At 43.5% G+C, this 17,619-nt stretch overlaps 16 non-coding genes across 16 annotated transcripts; all 16 read right to left on the bottom strand.

The window, feature by feature from the left end:
* Window positions 1-765: 765 nt before the first annotated feature.
* trnas-aga (transfer RNA serine (anticodon AGA)) lies at window positions 766-846 on the bottom strand. Its single transcript has one exon. It is a non-coding gene; the product is annotated as a tRNA-Ser (tRNA).
* Window positions 847-3,022: 2,176 nt separating this feature from the next.
* trnad-guc (transfer RNA aspartic acid (anticodon GUC)) lies at window positions 3,023-3,094 on the bottom strand. Its single transcript has one exon. It is a non-coding gene; the product is annotated as a tRNA-Asp (tRNA).
* Window positions 3,095-4,677: 1,583 nt separating this feature from the next.
* trnas-aga (transfer RNA serine (anticodon AGA)) lies at window positions 4,678-4,758 on the bottom strand. The gene has a single exon. It is a non-coding gene; the product is annotated as a tRNA-Ser (tRNA).
* A 219-nt stretch (window positions 4,759-4,977) lies between these two features.
* Window positions 4,978-5,049, bottom strand: trnad-guc (transfer RNA aspartic acid (anticodon GUC)). The gene has a single exon. It is a non-coding gene; the product is annotated as a tRNA-Asp (tRNA).
* Window positions 5,050-6,632: 1,583 nt separating this feature from the next.
* On the bottom strand, window positions 6,633-6,713 carry trnas-aga (transfer RNA serine (anticodon AGA)). The gene has a single exon. It is a non-coding gene; the product is annotated as a tRNA-Ser (tRNA).
* Window positions 6,714-6,932: 219 nt separating this feature from the next.
* On the bottom strand, window positions 6,933-7,004 carry trnad-guc (transfer RNA aspartic acid (anticodon GUC)). The gene has a single exon. It is a non-coding gene; the product is annotated as a tRNA-Asp (tRNA).
* A 1,581-nt stretch (window positions 7,005-8,585) lies between these two features.
* Window positions 8,586-8,666, bottom strand: trnas-aga (transfer RNA serine (anticodon AGA)). The gene has a single exon. It is a non-coding gene; the product is annotated as a tRNA-Ser (tRNA).
* A 219-nt stretch (window positions 8,667-8,885) lies between these two features.
* On the bottom strand, window positions 8,886-8,957 carry trnad-guc (transfer RNA aspartic acid (anticodon GUC)). The gene has a single exon. It is a non-coding gene; the product is annotated as a tRNA-Asp (tRNA).
* Window positions 8,958-10,540: 1,583 nt separating this feature from the next.
* Window positions 10,541-10,621, bottom strand: trnas-aga (transfer RNA serine (anticodon AGA)). Its single transcript has one exon. It is a non-coding gene; the product is annotated as a tRNA-Ser (tRNA).
* Window positions 10,622-10,840: 219 nt separating this feature from the next.
* On the bottom strand, window positions 10,841-10,912 carry trnad-guc (transfer RNA aspartic acid (anticodon GUC)). Its single transcript has one exon. It is a non-coding gene; the product is annotated as a tRNA-Asp (tRNA).
* A 1,583-nt stretch (window positions 10,913-12,495) lies between these two features.
* trnas-aga (transfer RNA serine (anticodon AGA)) lies at window positions 12,496-12,576 on the bottom strand. The gene has a single exon. It is a non-coding gene; the product is annotated as a tRNA-Ser (tRNA).
* Window positions 12,577-12,795: 219 nt separating this feature from the next.
* On the bottom strand, window positions 12,796-12,867 carry trnad-guc (transfer RNA aspartic acid (anticodon GUC)). Its single transcript has one exon. It is a non-coding gene; the product is annotated as a tRNA-Asp (tRNA).
* A 1,582-nt stretch (window positions 12,868-14,449) lies between these two features.
* Window positions 14,450-14,530, bottom strand: trnas-aga (transfer RNA serine (anticodon AGA)). The gene has a single exon. It is a non-coding gene; the product is annotated as a tRNA-Ser (tRNA).
* Window positions 14,531-14,749: 219 nt separating this feature from the next.
* trnad-guc (transfer RNA aspartic acid (anticodon GUC)) lies at window positions 14,750-14,821 on the bottom strand. The gene has a single exon. It is a non-coding gene; the product is annotated as a tRNA-Asp (tRNA).
* A 1,583-nt stretch (window positions 14,822-16,404) lies between these two features.
* On the bottom strand, window positions 16,405-16,485 carry trnas-aga (transfer RNA serine (anticodon AGA)). Its single transcript has one exon. It is a non-coding gene; the product is annotated as a tRNA-Ser (tRNA).
* Window positions 16,486-16,704: 219 nt separating this feature from the next.
* On the bottom strand, window positions 16,705-16,776 carry trnad-guc (transfer RNA aspartic acid (anticodon GUC)). The gene has a single exon. It is a non-coding gene; the product is annotated as a tRNA-Asp (tRNA).
* Window positions 16,777-17,619: the final 843 nt, after the last annotated feature.

Genomic DNA, 17,619 nt, shown 5'->3' with positions numbered 1-17,619 from the left:
TCCTGTGAGAACCTGGATTCTGTCTCTGTGAGAATCTGGGCTTCAACCCCAACCCCACATACAAACACATGCACATCGGCTTTCAGTGAGCATTTACGAACATTTTTAGTAATATTGACACGGGGGCAAATCTCCTATTCTTTTTCGAATAATGCACTGGGAACTTTCATATTCACCCGAGGGTGCAGACGGAGCTTCAATTTAACATTTCATCCGAAAGTCAACAGCTTCAACATTGCAAAATTCCCCAAGTGCTGCACTTTGAGTGTTAACAAAGATGATATGCTCAAGTCTCAGAAGTGCGACTTGAACAGACAAACTCCCGATTCAGTCGAGAATGCGGCCACTGAACCAAAGCCGATACAAAAGTTCGCAACCGTATTATTTTCCCCAAGTCGTTTTTATACGTTCCAGGACATATCAAATTCATGGTGATGATTTCCAGTGACAGTTGCACATACACAGAGACATATAAATAGATAGACAGACACAGAGACCCACACACACATATCCAAAAATTTGCACGCACCAACGACAATGCACAGATGCCTCAGACATCTCGAGGAATAGACAGGCTGAATCACTGTCGCAACTTTGACTGATGTTTGCGATTTTTGAAACGGATGTATCGTGAATATTGCAGATTAATAAAAATGAGAAAAAAATGTCAAAGTTGAAAGGTGTGGGACGTTATTCCATCTATCTCAGGATCAGTTTGGCAGAGAACCGGTTAAATTGTGAAATGGAATGAAAAATGCTGAGAATCGTAGTCGTCAGGATTCGAACCTGCGCGGGATAACCCAATGGATTTCTAGTCCATCGCCTTAACCACTCGGCCACGACTACTGTGTCGCTGTCTTTTTAAACTTTACTCAGAAAAAACTCAGTCATCCATCTCTGTGTTGCAGACGGCCAAAGACTCCTGAAAAATTCTCCGTTTGCTAAAAATCTGGACGAGTCAATCTCATCCACCTGTATTTTTACAGTTCCATATTACTCTGGTTCTTTTTAACATGCATCTCTTCCAAGAAACAGAAGTAAAATTCGACATTTTGAAACAACTGCCTACCCGTCGGGGAATTGAACCCCGATCTCCCGCGTGACAGGCGGGGATACTCACCACTATACTAACGAGGAACTGACGGATACCAGTTCTGTCAGAGCAGGAATCGAGTCACTGTGAACAGAACTGGACACCAGGAGAAGTCGACAGACACATTGAGAGACAGAGACAAACCGACAAACAGGGAGAGACAGTCAGCGAGATAGAGAGAATGAGAGACAGAAAGTGTGAGACTGAGAAGGAGAGGCAGACTGAGTGAGAAAAAGACTCAAATATATACATATACAGAGATGTGGGTGTGTGATCTATTAAGAGAGAGAGGGAAAGAGTGAGAGAAAGACATTGATAAAGACAGTGACAAGGAGAGAGACAGATAGAGAGAGAGCGATCGAGACTAAAACAGAAAATGATGGAAATACTTCTCAGCTTACAGGCAGTGACTAACAGAGACAGGCAAGGACATGGACAGACCGAAATGATGGGAACGAGAGAACCAGTCAGAAAAAGAGTCTGGGAGAATCCCATTGGAACATACGTGGCACCGTGAGAAAGAGACAGATTGAGAGACAGAGACAAACAGAGAAACAGGGACAGACAGAGTGAGTCAGACTGAGAGAGACAAAGACTCAAACATAGAAAACTCTCTGAAGAGAGAGAGAGAGAGGCAGAAACCGAGCGACACAGATACATTTCACAATTTCATTTCATTATCGGTTCAGAGTGTCACATTGTTGCAGAAAATTGCTGATTCAACCGATGAAAATCCGGTCTCACTGATCAGAATGGGAGGATATCCGTGTTAAATTAAAGAGATATCAGGAGTGGGGGACAAACCCACGCGGGACAAACCCATTGAGTTTTAAGGCCAACGCCTCAACCACTCGGCTGTTCTGGTCCTGTGAGAACCTGGATTCTTTCTCTGTGAGAATCTGGGCTTCAACCCCAACCCCACATACAAACACATGCACATCGGCTTTCAGTGAGCATTTACGAACATTTTTAGTAATATTGACACGGGGGCAAATCTCCTATTCTTTTTCGAATAATGCACTGGGAACTTTCATATTCACCCGAGGGTGCAGACGGAGCTCCAATTTAACATTTCATCCGAAAGTCAACAGCTTCAACATTGCAAAATTCCCCAAGTGCTGCACTTTGAGTGTTAACCAAGATGATATGCTCAAGTCTCAGAAGTGCGACTTGAACAGACAAACTCCCGATTCAGTCGAGAATGCTGCCACTGAACCAAAGCCGATACAAAAGTTCGCAACCGTATTATTTTCCCCAAGTCGTTTTTATACGTTCCAGGACATATCAAATTCATGGTGATAATTTCCAGTGACAGTTGCACATACACAGAGACATATAAATAGATAGACAGACACAGAGACCCACACACACATATCCAAAAATTTGCACGCACCAACGACAATGCACAGATGCCTCAGACATCTCGAGGAATAGACAGGCTGAATCACTGTAGCAACTTTGACTGATGTTTGCGATTTTTGAAACGGATGTATCGTGAATATTGCAGATTAATAAAAATGAGAAAAAAATGTCAAAGTTGAAAGGTGTGGGACGTTATTCCATCTATCTCAGGATCAGTTTGGCAGAGAACCGGTTAAATTGTGAAATGGAATGAAAAATGCTGAGAATCGTAGTCGTCAGGATTCGAATCTGCGCAGGATAACCCAATGGATTTCTAGTCCATCGCCTTAACCACCCGGCCACGACTACTGTGTCGCTGCCTTTTTAAACTTTAATCAGAAAAAACTCAGTCATCCATCTTTGTGCAGCAGACGGCCAAAGACTCCTGAAAAATTCTCCGTTTGCTAAAAATCTGGACGAGGCAATCTCATCCACCTGTATTTTTACAGTTCCATATTACTCTGGTTCTTTTTAATATGCATCTCTTCCAAGAAACAGAAGTAAAATTAGACATTTTGAAACAACTGCCTCCCCGTCGGGGAAATGAACCCCGGTCTCCCGCGTGACAGGCGGAGATACTCACCACTATACTAACGAGGAACTGACTGGTACCAGTTCTGTCAGAGCAGGAATCGAGTCACTTTGAACAGAACTGGACACCAGGAGAAGTCGACAGACACATTGAGAGACAGAGACAAATCGACAAACAGGGAGAGACAGACAGCGAGATAGAGAGAATGAGAGACAGAAAGTGTGAGACTGAGAAGGAGAGGCAGACTGAGTGAGAAAAAGACTCAAATATATACATATACAGAGATGTGGGTGTGTGATCTATTAAGAGAGAGAGGGAAAGAGTGAGAGAAAGACATTGATAAAGACAGTGACAAGGAGAGAGACAGATAGAGAGAGAGCGATCGAGACTAAAACAGAAAATGATGGAAATACTTCTCAGCTTACAGGCAGGGACTAACAGAGACAGGCAAAGACATGGACAGACCGAAATGATGGGAAAGAGAGAACCAGTCAGAAAAAGAGTCTGAGAGAATCCCATTGGAACATACGTGGCACCGTGAGAAAGAGACAGATTGAGAGACAGAGACAAACAGAGAAACAGGGACAGACAGAGTGAGTCAGACTGAGAGAGACAAAGACTCAAACATAGAAAACTCTCTGAAGAGAGAGAGAGAGGCAGAAACCGAGCGACACAGATACATTTCACAATTTCATTTCATTATCGGTTCAGAGTGTCACATTGTTGCAGAAAATTGCTGATTCAACCGATGAAAATCCGGTCTCACTGATCAGAATGGGAGGATATCCGTGTTAAATTAAAGAGATACCAGGAGTGGGGGACAAACCCACGCGGGACAAACCCATTGAGTTTTAAGGCCAACGCCTCAACCACTCGGCTGTTCTGGTCCTGTGAGAACCTAGATTCTGTCTCTGTGAGAATCTGGGCTTCAACCCCAACCCCACATACAAACACATGCACATCGGCTTTCAGTGAGCATTTACGAACATTTTTAGTAATATTGACACGGGGGCAAATCTCCTATTCTTTTTCGAATAATGCACTGGGAACTTTCATATTCACCCGAGGGTGCAGACGGAGCTTCAATTTAACATTTCATCCGAAAGTCAACAGCTTCAACATTGCAAAATTCCCCAAGTGCTGCACTTTGAGTGTTAACCAAGATGATATGCTCAAGTCTCAGAAGTGCGACTTGAACAGACAAACTCCCGATTCAGTCGAGAATGCGGCCACTGAACCAAAGCCGATACAAAAGTTCGCAACCGTATTATTTTCCCCAAGTCGTTTTTATACGTTCCAGGACATATCAAATTCATGGTGATGATTTCCAGTGACAGTTGCACATACACAGAGACATATAAATAGATAGACAGACACAGAGACCCACACACACATATCCAAAAATTTGCACGCACCAACGACAATGCACAGATGCCTCAGACATCTCGAGGAATAGACAGGCTGAATCACTGTCGCAACTTTGACTGATGTTTGCGATTTTTGAAACGGATGTATCGTGAATATTGCAGATTAATAAAAATGAGAAAAAAATGTCAAAGTTGAAAGGTGTGGGACGTTATTCCATCTATCTCAGGATCAGTTTGGCAGAGAACCGGTTAAATTGTGAAATGGAATGAAAAATGCTGAGAATCGTAGTCGTCAGGATTCGAACCTGCGCGGGATAACCCAATGGATTTCTAGTCCATCGCCTTAACCACTCGGCCACGACTACTGTGTCGCTGACTTTTTAAACTTTACTCAGAAAAAACTCAGTCATCCATCTCTGTGTTGCAGACGGCCAAAGACTTCTGAAAAATTCTCCGTTTGCTAAAAATCTGGACGAGGCAATCTCATCCACCTGTATTTTTACAGTTCCATATTACTCTGGTTCTTTTTAATATGCATCTCTTCCAAGAAACAGAAGTAAAATTCGACATTTTGAAACAACTGCCTCCCCGTCGGGGAATTGAACCCCGGTCTCCCGCGTGACAGGCGGGGATACTCACCACTATACTAACGAGGAACTGACGGGTGCCAGTTCTGTCAGAGCAGGAATCGAGTCACTGTGAACAGAACTGGACACCAGGAGAAGTCGACAGACACATTGAGAGACAGAGACAAATCGACAAACAGGGAGAGACAGACAGCGAGATAGAGAGAATGAGAGACAGAAAGTGTGAGACTGAGAAGGAGAGGCAGACTGAGTGAGAAAAATACTCAAATATATACATATACAGAGATGTGGGTGTGTGATCTATTAAGAGAGAGAGGGAAAGAGTGAGAGAAAGACATTGATAAAGACAGTGACAAGGAGAGAGACAGATAGAGAGAGAGCGATCGAGACTAAAACAGAAAATGATGGAAATACTTCTCAGCTTACAGGCAGGGACTAACAGAGACAGGCAAAGACATGGACAGACCGAAATGATGGGAAAGAGAGAACCAGTCAGAAAAAGAGTCTGAGAGAATCCCATTGGAACATACGTGGCACCGTGAGAAAGAGACAGATTGAGAGACAGAGACAAACAGAGAAACAGGGACAGACAGAGTGAGTCAGACTGAGAGAGACAAAGACTCAAACATAGAAAACTCTCTGAAGAGAGAGAGAGAGGCAGAAACCGAGCGACACAGATACATTTCACAATTTCATTTCATTATCGGTTCAGAGTGTCACATTGTTGCAGAAAATTGCTGATTCAACCGATGAAAATCCGGTCTCACTGATCAGAATGGGAGGATATCCGTGTTAAATTAAAGAGATACCAGGAGTGGGGGACAAACCCATGCGGGACAAACCCATTGAGTTTTAAGGCCAACGCCTCAACCACTCGGCTGTTCTGGTCCTGTGAGAACCTGGATTCTGTCTCTGTGAGAATCTGGGCTTCAACCCCAACCCCACATACAAACACATGCACATCGGCTTTCAGTGAGCATTTACGAACATTTTTAGTAATATTGACACGGGGGCAAATCTCCTATTCTTTTTCGAATAATGCACTGGGAACTTTCATATTCACCCGAGGGTGCAGACGGAGCTTCAATTTAACATTTCATCCGAAAGTCAACAGCTTCAACATTGCAAAATTCCCCAAGTGCTGCACTTTGAGTGTTAACCAAGATGATATGCTCAAGTCTCAGAAGTGCGACTTGAACAGACAAACTCCCGATTCAGTCGAGAATGCGGCCACTGAACCAAAGCCGATACAAAAGTTCGCAACCGTATTATTTTCCCCAAGTCGTTTTTATACGTTCCAGGACATATCAAATTCATGGTGATGATTTCCAGTGACAGTTGCACATACACAGAGACATATAAATAGATAGACAGACACAGAGACCCACACACACATATCCAAAAATTTGCACGCACCAACGACAATGCACAGATGCCTCAGACATCTCGAGGAATAGACAGGCTGAATCACTGTCGCAACTTTGACTGATGTTTGCGATTTTTGAAACGGATGTATCGTGAATATTGCAGATTAATAAAAATGAGAAAAAAATGTCAAAGTTGAAAGGTGTGGGACGTTATTCCATCTATCTCAGGATCAGTTTGGCAGAGAACCGGTTAAATTGTGAAATGGAATGAAAAATGCTGAGAATCGTAGTCGTCAGGATTCGAACCTGCGCGGGATAACCCAATGGATTTCTAGTCCATCGCCTTAACCACTCGGCCACGACTACTGTGTCGCTGTCTTTTTAAACTTTACTCAGAAAAAACTCAGTCATCCATCTCTGTGTTGCAGACGGCCAAAGACTCCTGAAAAATTCTCCGTTTGCTAAAAATCTGGACGAGGCAATCTCATCCACCTGTATTTTTACAGTTCCATATTACTCTGGTTCTTTTTAATATGCATCTCTTCCAAGAAACAGAAGTAAAATTCGACATTTTGAAACAACTGCCTCCCCGTCGGGGAATTGAACCCCGGTCTCCCGCGTGACAGGCGGGGATACTCACCACTATACTAACGAGGAACTGACTGATACCAGTTCTGTCAGAGCAGGAATCGAGTCACTGTGAACAGAACTGGACACCAGGAGAAGTCGACAGACACATTGAGAGACAGAGACAAACCGACAAACAGGGAGAGACAGACAGCGAGATAGAGAGAATGAGAGACAGAAAGTGTGAGACTGAGAAGGAGAGGCAGACTGAGTGAGAAAAAGACTCAAATATATACATATACAGAGATGTGGGTGTGTGATCTATTAAGAGAGAGAGGGAAAGAGTGAGAGAAAGACATTGATAAAGACAGTGACAAGGAGAGAGACAGATAGAGAGAGAGCGATCGAGACTAAAACAGAAAATGATGGAAATACTTCTCAGCTTACAGGCAGGGACTAACAGAGACAGGCAAAGACATGGACAGACCGAAATGATGGGAAAGAGAGAACCAGTCAGAAAAAGAGTCTGAGAGAATCCCATTGGAACATACGTGGCACCGTGAGAAAGAGACAGATTGAGAGACAGAGACAAACAGAGAAACAGGGACAGACAGAGTGAGTCAGACTGAGAGAGACAAAGACTCAAACATAGAAAACTCTCTGAAGAGAGAGAGAGGCAGAAACCGAGCGACACAGATACATTTCACAATTTCATTTCATTATCGGTTCAGAGTGTCACATTGTTGCAGAAAATTGCTGATTCAACCGATGAAAATCCGGTCTCACTGATCAGAATGGGAGGATATCCGTGTTAAATTAAAGAGATACCAGGAGTGGGGGACAAACCCACGCGGGACAAACCCATTGAGTTTTAAGGCCAACGCCTCAACCACTCGGCTGTTCTGGTCCTGTGAGAACCTGGATTCTGTCTCTGTGAGAATCTGGGCTTCAACCCCAACCCCACATACAAACACATGCACATCGGCTTTCAGTGAGCATTTACGAACATTTTTAGTAATATTGACACGGGGGCAAATCTCCTATTCTTTTTCGAATAATGCACTGGGAACTTTCATATTCACCCGAGGGTGCAGACGGAGCTTCAATTTAACATTTCATCCGAAAGTCAACAGCTTCAACATTGCAAAATTCCCCAAGTGCTGCACTTTGAGTGTTAACCAAGATGATATGCTCAAGTCTCAGAAGTGCGACTTGAACAGACAAACTCCCGATTCAGTCGAGAATGCGGCCACTGAACCAAAGCCGATACAAAAGTTCGCAACCGTATTATTTTCCCCAAGTCGTTTTTATACGTTCCAGGACATATCAAATTCATGGTGATGATTTCCAGTGACAGTTGCACATACACAGAGACATATAAATAGATAGACAGACACAGAGACCCACACACACATATCCAAAAATTTGCACGCACCAACGACAATGCACAGATGCCTCAGACATCTCGAGGAATAGACAGGCTGAATCACTGTCGCAACTTTGACTGATGTTTGCGATTTTTGAAACGGATGTATCGTGAATATTGCAGATTAATAAAAATGAGAAAAAAATGTCAAAGTTGAAAGGTGTGGGACGTTATTCCATCTATCTCAGGATCAGTTTGGCAGAGAACCGGTTAAATTGTGAAATGGAATGAAAAATGCTGAGAATCGTAGTCGTCAGGATTCGAACCTGCGCGGGATAACCCAATGGATTTCTAGTCCATCGCCTTAACCACTCGGCCACGACTACTGTGTCGCTGACTTTTTAAACTTTACTCAGAAAAAACTCAGTCATCCATCTCTGTGTTGCAGACGGCCAAAGACTTCTGAAAAATTCTCCGTTTGCTAAAAATCTGGACGAGGCAATCTCATCCACCTGTATTTTTACAGTTCCATATTACTCTGGTTCTTTTTAATATGCATCTCTTCCAAGAAACAGAAGTAAAATTCGACAATTTGAAACAACTGCCTCCCCGTCGGGGAATTGAACCCCGGTCTCCCGCGTGACAGGCGGGGATACTCACCACTATACTAACGAGGAACTGACGGGTGCCAGTTCTGTCAGAGCAGGAATCGAGTCACTGTGAACACAACTGGACACCAGGAGAAGTCGACAGACACATTGAGAGACAGAGACAAATCGACAAACAGGGAGAGACAGACAGCGAGATAGAGAGAATGAGAGACAGAAAGTGTGAGACTGAGAAGGAGAGGCAGACTGAGTGAGAAAAATACTCAAATATATACATATACAGAGATGTGGGTGTGTGATCTATTAAGAGAGAGAGGGAAAGAGTGAGAGAAAGACATTGATAAAGACAGTGACAAGGAGAGAGACAGATAGAGAGAGAGCGATCGAGACTAAAACAGAAAATGATGGAAATACTTCTCAGCTTACAGGCAGGGACTAACAGAGACAGGCAAAGACATGGACAGACCGAAATGATGGGAAAGAGAGAACCAGTCAGAAAAAGAGTCTGAGAGAATCCCATTGGAACATACGTGGCACCGTGAGAAAGAGACAGATTGAGAGACAGAGACAAACAGAGAAACAGGGACAGACAGAGTGAGTCAGACTGAGAGAGACAAAGACTCAAACATAGAAAACTCTCTGAAGAGAGAGAGAGAGGCAGAAACCGAGCGACACAGATACATTTCACAATTTCATTTCATTATCGGTTCAGAGTGTCACATTGTTGCAGAAAATTGCTGATTCAACCGATGAAAATCCGGTCTCACTGATCAGAATGGGAGGATATCCGTGTTAAATTAAAGAGATACCAGGAGTGGGGGACAAACCCACGCGGGACAAACCCATTGAGTTTTAAGGCCAACGCCTCAACCACTCGGCTGTTCTGGTCCTGTGAGAACCTGGATTCTGTCTCTGTGAGAATCTGGGCTTCAACCCCAACCCCACATACAAACACATGCACATCGGCTTTCAGTGAGCATTTACGAACATTTTTAGTAATATTGACACGGGGGCAAATCTCCTATTCTTTTTCGAATAATGCACTGGGAACTTTCATATTCACCCGAGGGTGCAGACGGAGCTTCAATTTAACATTTCATCCGAAAGTCAACAGCTTCAACATTGCAAAATTCCCCAAGTGCTGCACTTTGAGTGTTAACCAAGATGATATGCTCAAGTCTCAGAAGTGCGACTTGAACAGACAAACTCCCGATTCAGTCGAGAATGCGGCCACTGAACCAAAGCCGATACAAAAGTTCGCAACCGTATTATTTTCCCCAAGTCGTTTTTATACGTTCCAGGACATATCAAATTCATGGTGATGATTTCCAGTGACAGTTGCACATACACAGAGACATATAAATAGATAGACAGACACAGAGACCCACACACACATATCCAAAAATTTGCACGCACCAACGACAATGCACAGATGCCTCAGACATCTCGAGGAATAGACAGGCTGAATCACTGTCGCAACTTTGACTGATGTTTGCGATTTTTGAAACGGATGTATCGTGAATATTGCAGATTAATAAAAATGAGAAAAAAATGTCAAAGTTGAAAGGTGTGGGACGTTATTCCATCTATCTCAGGATCAGTTTGGCAGAGAACCGGTTAAATTGTGAAATGGAATGAAAAATGCTGATAATCGTAGTCGTCAGGATTCGAACCTGCGCGGGATAACCCAATGGATTTCTAGTCCATCGCCTTAACCACTCGGCCACGACTACTGTGTCGCTGACTTTTTAAACTTTACTCAGAAAAAACTCAGTCATCCATCTCTGTGTTGCAGACGGCCAAAGACTTCTGAAAAATTCTCCGTTTGCTAAAAATCTGGACGAGGCAATCTCATCCACCTGTATTTTTACAGTTCCATATTACTCTGGTTCTTTTTAATATGCATCTCTTCCAAGAAACAGAAGTAAAATTCGACATTTTGAAACAACTGCCTCCCCGTCGGGGAATTGAACCCCGGTCTCCCGCGTGACAGGCGGGGATACTCACCACTATACTAACGAGGAACTGACGGGTGCCAGTTCTGTCAGAGCAGGAATCGAGTCACTGTGAACACAACTGGACACCAGGAGAAGTCGACAGACACATTGAGAGACAGAGACAAATCGACAAACAGGGAGAGACAGACAGCGAGATAGAGAGAATGAGAGACAGAAAGTGTGAGACTGAGAAGGAGAGGCAGACTGAGTGAGAAAAAGACTCAAATATATACATATACAGAGATGTGGGTGTGTGATCTATTAAGAGAGAGAGGGAAAGAGTGAGAGAAAGACATTGATAAAGACAGTGACAAGGAGAGAGACAGATAGAGAGAGAGCGATCGAGACTAAAACAGAAAATGATGGAAATACTTCTCAGCTTACAGGCAGGGACTAACAGAGACAGGCAAAGACATGGACAGACCGAAATGATGGGAAAGAGAGAACCAGTCAGAAAAAGAGTCTGAGAGAATCCCATTGGAACATACGTGGCACCGTGAGAAAGAGACAGATTGAGAGACAGAGACAAACAGAGAAACAGGGACAGACAGAGTGAGTCAGACTGAGAGAGACAAAGACTCAAACATAGAAAACTCTCTGAAGAGAGAGAGAGAGGCAGAAACCGAGCGACACAGATACATTTCACAATTTCATTTCATTATCGGTTCAGAGTGTCACATTGTTGCAGAAAATTGCTGATTCAACCGATGAAAATCCGGTCTCACTGATCAGAATGGGAGGATATCCGTGTTAAATTAAAGAGATACCAGGAGTGGGGGACAAACCCACGCGGGACAAACCCATTGAGTTTTAAGGCCAACGCCTCAACCACTCGGCTGTTCTGGTCCTGTGAGAACCTGGATTCTGTCTCTGTGAGAATCTGGGCTTCAACCCCAACCCCACATACAAACACATGCACATCGGCTTTCAGTGAGCATTTACGAACATTTTTAGTAATATTGACACGGGGGCAAATCTCCTATTCTTTTTCGAATAATGCACTGGGAACTTTCATATTCACCCGAGGGTGCAGACGGAGCTTCAATTTAACATTTCATCCGAAAGTCAACAGCTTCAACATTGCAAAATTCCCCAAGTGCTGCACTTTGAGTGTTAACCAAGATGATATGCTCAAGTCTCAGAAGTGCGACTTGAACAGACAAACTCCCGATTCAGTCGAGAATGCGGCCACTGAACCAAAGCCGATACAAAAGTTCGCAACCGTATTATTTTCCCCAAGTCGTTTTTATACGTTCCAGGACATATCAAATTCATGGTGATGATTTCCAGTGACAGTTGCACATACACAGAGACATATAAATAGATAGACAGACACAGAGACCCACACACACATATCCAAAAATTTGCACGCACCAACGACAATGCACAGATGCCTCAGACATCTCGAGGAATAGACAGGCTGAATCACTGTCGCAACTTTGACTGATGTTTGCGATTTTTGAAACGGATGTATCGTGAATATTGCAGATTAATAAAAATGAGAAAAAAATGTCAAAGTTGAAAGGTGTGGGACGTTATTCCATCTATCTCAGGATCAGTTTGGCAGAGAACCGGTTAAATTGTGAAATGGAATGAAAAATGCTGAGAATCGTAGTCGTCAGGATTCGAACCTGCGCGGGATAACCCAATGGATTTCTAGTCCATCGCCTTAACCACTCGGCCACGACTACTGTGTCGCTGTCTTTTTAAACTTTACTCAGAAAAAACTCAGTCATCCATCTCTGTGTTGCAGACGGCCAAAGACTCCTGAAAAATTCTCCGTTTGCTAAAAATCTGGACGAGGCAATCTCATCCACCTGTATTTTTACAGTTCCATATTACTCTGGTTCTTTTTAATATGCATCTCTTCCAAGAAACAGAAGTAAAATTCGACATTTTGAAACAACTGCCTCCCCGTCGGGGAATTGAACCCCGGTCTCCCGCGTGACAGGCGGGGATACTCACCACTATACAAACGAGGAACTGACGGATACCAGTTCTGTCAGAGCAGGAATCGAGTCACTGTGAACAGAACTGGACACCAGGAGAAGTCGACAGACACATTGAGAGACAGAGACAAACCGACAAACAGGGAGAGACAGACAGCGAGATAGAGAGAATGAGAGACAGAAAGTGTGAGACTGAGAAGGAGAGGCAGACTGAGTGAGAAAAAGACTCAAATATATACATATACAGAGATGTGGGTGTGTGATCTATTAAGAGAGAGAGGGAAAGAGTGAGAGAAAGACATTGATAAAGACAGTGACAAGGAGAGAGACAGATAGAGAGAGAGCGATCGAGACTAAAACAGAAAATGATGGAAATACTTCTCAGCTTACAGGCAGGGACTAACAGAGACAGGCAAAGACATGGACAGACCGAAATGATGGGAAAGAGAGAACCAGTCAGAAAAAGAGTCTGAGAGAATCCCATTGGAACATACGTGGCACCGTGAGAAAGAGACAGATTGAGAGACAGAGACAAACAGAGAAACAGGGACAGACAGAGTGAGTCAGACTGAGAGAGACAAAGACTCAAACATAGAAAACTCTCTGAAGAGAGAGAGAGAGGCAGAAACCGAGCGACACAGATACATTTCACAATTTCATTTCATTATCGGTTCAGAGTGTCACATTGTTGCAGAAAATTGCTGATTCAACCGATGAAAATCCGGTCTCACTGATCAGAATGGGAGGATATCCGTGTTAAATTAAAGAGATACCAGGAGTGGGGGACAAACCCACGCGGGACAAACCCATTGAGTTTTAAGGCCAACGCCTCAACCACTCGGCTGTTCTGGTCCTGTGAGAACCTGGATTCTGTCTCTGTGAGAATCTGGGCTTCAACCCCAACCCCACATACAAACACATGCACATCGGCTTTCAGTGAGCATTTACGAACATTTTAATAATATTGACACGGGGGCAAATCTCCTATTCTTTTTCGAATAATGCACTGGGAACTTTTATATTCACCCAAGGGTGCAGACGGAGCTTCAATTTAACATTTCATCCGAAAGTCAACAGCTTCAACATTGCAAAATTCCCCAAGTGCTGCACTTTGAGTGTTAACCAAGATGATATGCTCAAGTCTCAGAAGTGCGACTTGAACAGACAAACTCCCGATTCAGTCGAGAATGCGGCCACTGAACCAAAGCCGATACAAAAGTTCGCAACCGTATTATTTTCCCCAAGTCGTTTTTATACGTTCCAGGACATATCAAATTCATGGTGATGATTTCCAGTGACAGTTGCACATACACAGAGACATATAAATAGATAGACAGACACAGAGACCCACACACACATATCCAAAAATTTGCACGCACCAACGACAATGCACAGATGCCTCAGACATCTCGAGGAATAGACAGGCTGAATCACTGTCGCAACTTTGACTGATGTTTGCGATTTTTGAAACGGATGTATCGTGAATATTGCAGATTAATAAAAATGAGAAAAAAATGTCAAAGTTGAAAGGTGTGGGACGTTATTCCATCTATCTCAGGATCAGTTTGGCAGAGAACCGGTTAAATTGTGAAATGGAATGAAAAATGCTGATAATCGTAGTCGTCAGGATTCGAACCTGCGCGGGATAACCCAATGGATTTCTAGTCCATCGCCTTAACCACTCGGCCACGACTACTGTGTCGCTGACTTTTTAAACTTTACTCAGAAAAAACTCAGTCATCCATCTCTGTGTTGCAGACGGCCAAAGACTTCTGAAAAATTCTCCGTTTGCTAAAAATCTGGACGAGGCAATCTCATCCACCTGTATTTTTACAGTTCCATATTACTCTGGTTCTTTTTAATATGCATCTCTTCCAAGAAACAGAAGTAAAATTCGACATTTTGAAACAACTGCCTCCCCGTCGGGGAATTGAACCCCGGTCTCCCGCGTGACAGGCGGGGATACTCACCACTATACTAACGAGGAACTGACGGATACCAGTTCTGTCAGAGCAGGAATCGAGTCACTGTGAACAGAACTGGACACCAGGAGAAGTCGACAGACACATTGAGAGACAGAGACAAACCGACAAACAGGGAGAGACAGACAGCGAGATTGAGAGAATGAGAGACAGAAAGTGTGAGACTGAGAAGGAGAGGCAGACTGAGTGAGAAAAAGACTCAAATATATACATATACAGAGATGTGGGTGTGTGATCTATTAAGAGAGAGATGGAAAGAGTGAGAGAAAGACATTGATAAAGACAGTGACAAGTAGAGAGACAGATAGAGAGAGAGCGATCGAGACTAAAACAGAAAATGATGGAAATACTTCTCAGCTTACAGGCAGGGACTAACAGAGACAGGCAAAGACATGGACAGACCGAAATGATGGGAACGAGAGAACCAGTCAGAAAAAGAGTCTGAGAGAATCCCATTGGAACATACGTGGCACCATGAGAAAGAGACAGATTGAGAGACAGAGACAAACAGAGAAACAGGGACAGACAGAGTGAGTCAGACTGAGAGAGACAAAGACTCAAACATAGAAAACTCTCTGAAGAGAGAGAGAGAGGCAGAAACCGAGCGACACAGATACATTTCACAATTTCATTTCATTATCGGTTCAGAGTGTCACATTGTTGCAGAAAATTGCTGATTCAACCGATGAAAATCCGGTCTCACTGATCAGAATGGGAGGATATCCGTGTTAAATTAAAGAGATACCAGGAGTGGGGGACAAACCCACGCGGGACAAACCCATTGAGTTTTAAGGCCAACGCCTCAACCACTCGGCTGTTCTGGTCCTGTGAGAACCTGGATTCTGTCTCTGTGAGAATCTGGGCTTCAACCCCAACCCCACATACAAACACATGCACATCGGCTTTCAGTGAGCATTTACGAACATTTTTAGTAATATTGACACGGGGGCAAATCTCCTATTCTTTTTCGAATAATGCACTGGGAACTTTCATATTCACCCGAGGGTGCAGACGGAGCTTCAATTTAACATTTCATCCGAAAGTCAACAGCTTCAACATTGCAAAATTCCCCAAGTGCTGCACTTTGAGTGTTAACCAAGATGATATGCTCAAGTCTCAGAAGTGCGACTTGAACAGACAAACTCCCGATTCAGTCGAGAATGCGGCCACTGAACCAAAGCCGATACAAAAGTTCGCAACCGTATTATTTTCCCCAAGTCGTTTTTATACGTTCCAGGACATATCAAATTCATGGTGATGATTTCCAGTGACAGTTGCACATACACAGAGACATATAAATAGATAGACAGACACAGAGACCCACACACACATATCCAAAAATTTGCACGCACCAACGACAATGCACAGATGCCTCAGACATCTCGAGGAATAGACAGGCTGAATCACTGTCGCAACTTTGACTGATGTTTGCGATTTTTGAAACGGATGTATCGTGAATATTGCAGATTAATAAAAATGAGAAAAAAATGTCAAAGTTGAAAGGTGTGGGACGTTATTCCATCTATCTCAGGATCAGTTTGGCAGAGAACCGGTTAAATTGTGAAATGGAATGAAAAATGCTGAGAATCGTAGTCGTCAGGATTCGAACCTGCGCGGGATAACCCAATGGATTTCTAGTCCATCGCCTTAACCACTCGGCCACGACTACTGTGTCGCTGTCTTTTTAAACTTTACTCAGAAAAAACTCAGTCATCCATCTCTGTGTTGCAGACGGCCAAAGACTCCTGAAAAATTCTCCGTTTGCTAAAAATCTGGACGAGGCAATCTCATCCACCTGTATTTTTACAGTTCCATATTACTCTGGTTCTTTTTAATATGCATCTCTTCCAAGAAACAGAAGTAAAATTCGACAATTTGAAACAACTGCCTCCCCGTCGGGGAATTGAACCCCGGTCTCCCGCGTGACAGGCGGGGATACTCACCACTATACTAACGAGGAACTGACGGATACCAGTTCTGTCAGAGCAGGAATCGAGTCACTGTGAACAGAACTGGACACCAGGAGAAGTCGACAGACACATTGAGAGACAGAGACAAACCGACAAACAGGGAGAGACAGACAGCGAGATAGAGAGAATGAGAGACAGAAAGTGTGAGACTGAGAAGGAGAGGCAGACTGAGTGAGAAAAAGACTCAAATATATACATATACAGAGATGTGGGTGTGTGATCTATTAAGAGAGAGAGGGAAAGAGTGAGAGAAAGACATTGATAAAGACAGTGACAAGTAGAGAGACAGATAGAGAGAGAGCGATCGAGACTAAAACAGAAAATGATGGAAATACTTCTCAGCTTACAGGCAGGGACTAACAGAGACAGGCAAAGACATGGACAGACCGAAATGATGGGAAAGAGAGAACCAGTCAGAAAAAGAGTCTAAGAGAATCCCATTGGAACATACGTGGCACCGTGAGAAAGAGACAGATTGAGAGACAGAGACAAACAGAGAAACAGGGACAGACAGAGTGAGTCAGACTGAGAGAGACAAAGACTCAAACATAGAAAACTCTCTGAAGAGAGAGAGAGAGGCAGAAACCGAGCGACACAGATACATTTCACAATTTCATTTCATTATCGGTTCAGAGTGTCACATTGTTGCAGAAAATTGCTGATTCAACCGATGAAAATCCGGTCTCACTGATCAGAATGGGAGGATATCCGTGTTAAATTAAAAAGATACCAGGAGTGGGGGACAAACCCACGCGGGACAAACCCATTGAGTTTTAAGGCCAACGCCTCAACCACTCGGCTGTTCTGGTCCTGTGAGAACCTGGATTCTGTCT

This window comes from Pristiophorus japonicus, chromosome 23 (genome assembly GCF_044704955.1).
Source record: "Pristiophorus japonicus isolate sPriJap1 chromosome 23, sPriJap1.hap1, whole genome shotgun sequence".
Classification (NCBI taxonomy): Eukaryota; Metazoa; Chordata; class Chondrichthyes; family Pristiophoridae; genus Pristiophorus; species Pristiophorus japonicus.
Note: the sequence above shows the minus strand (reverse complement) of the source record. Positions and strands in the feature narration are given on the sequence as shown.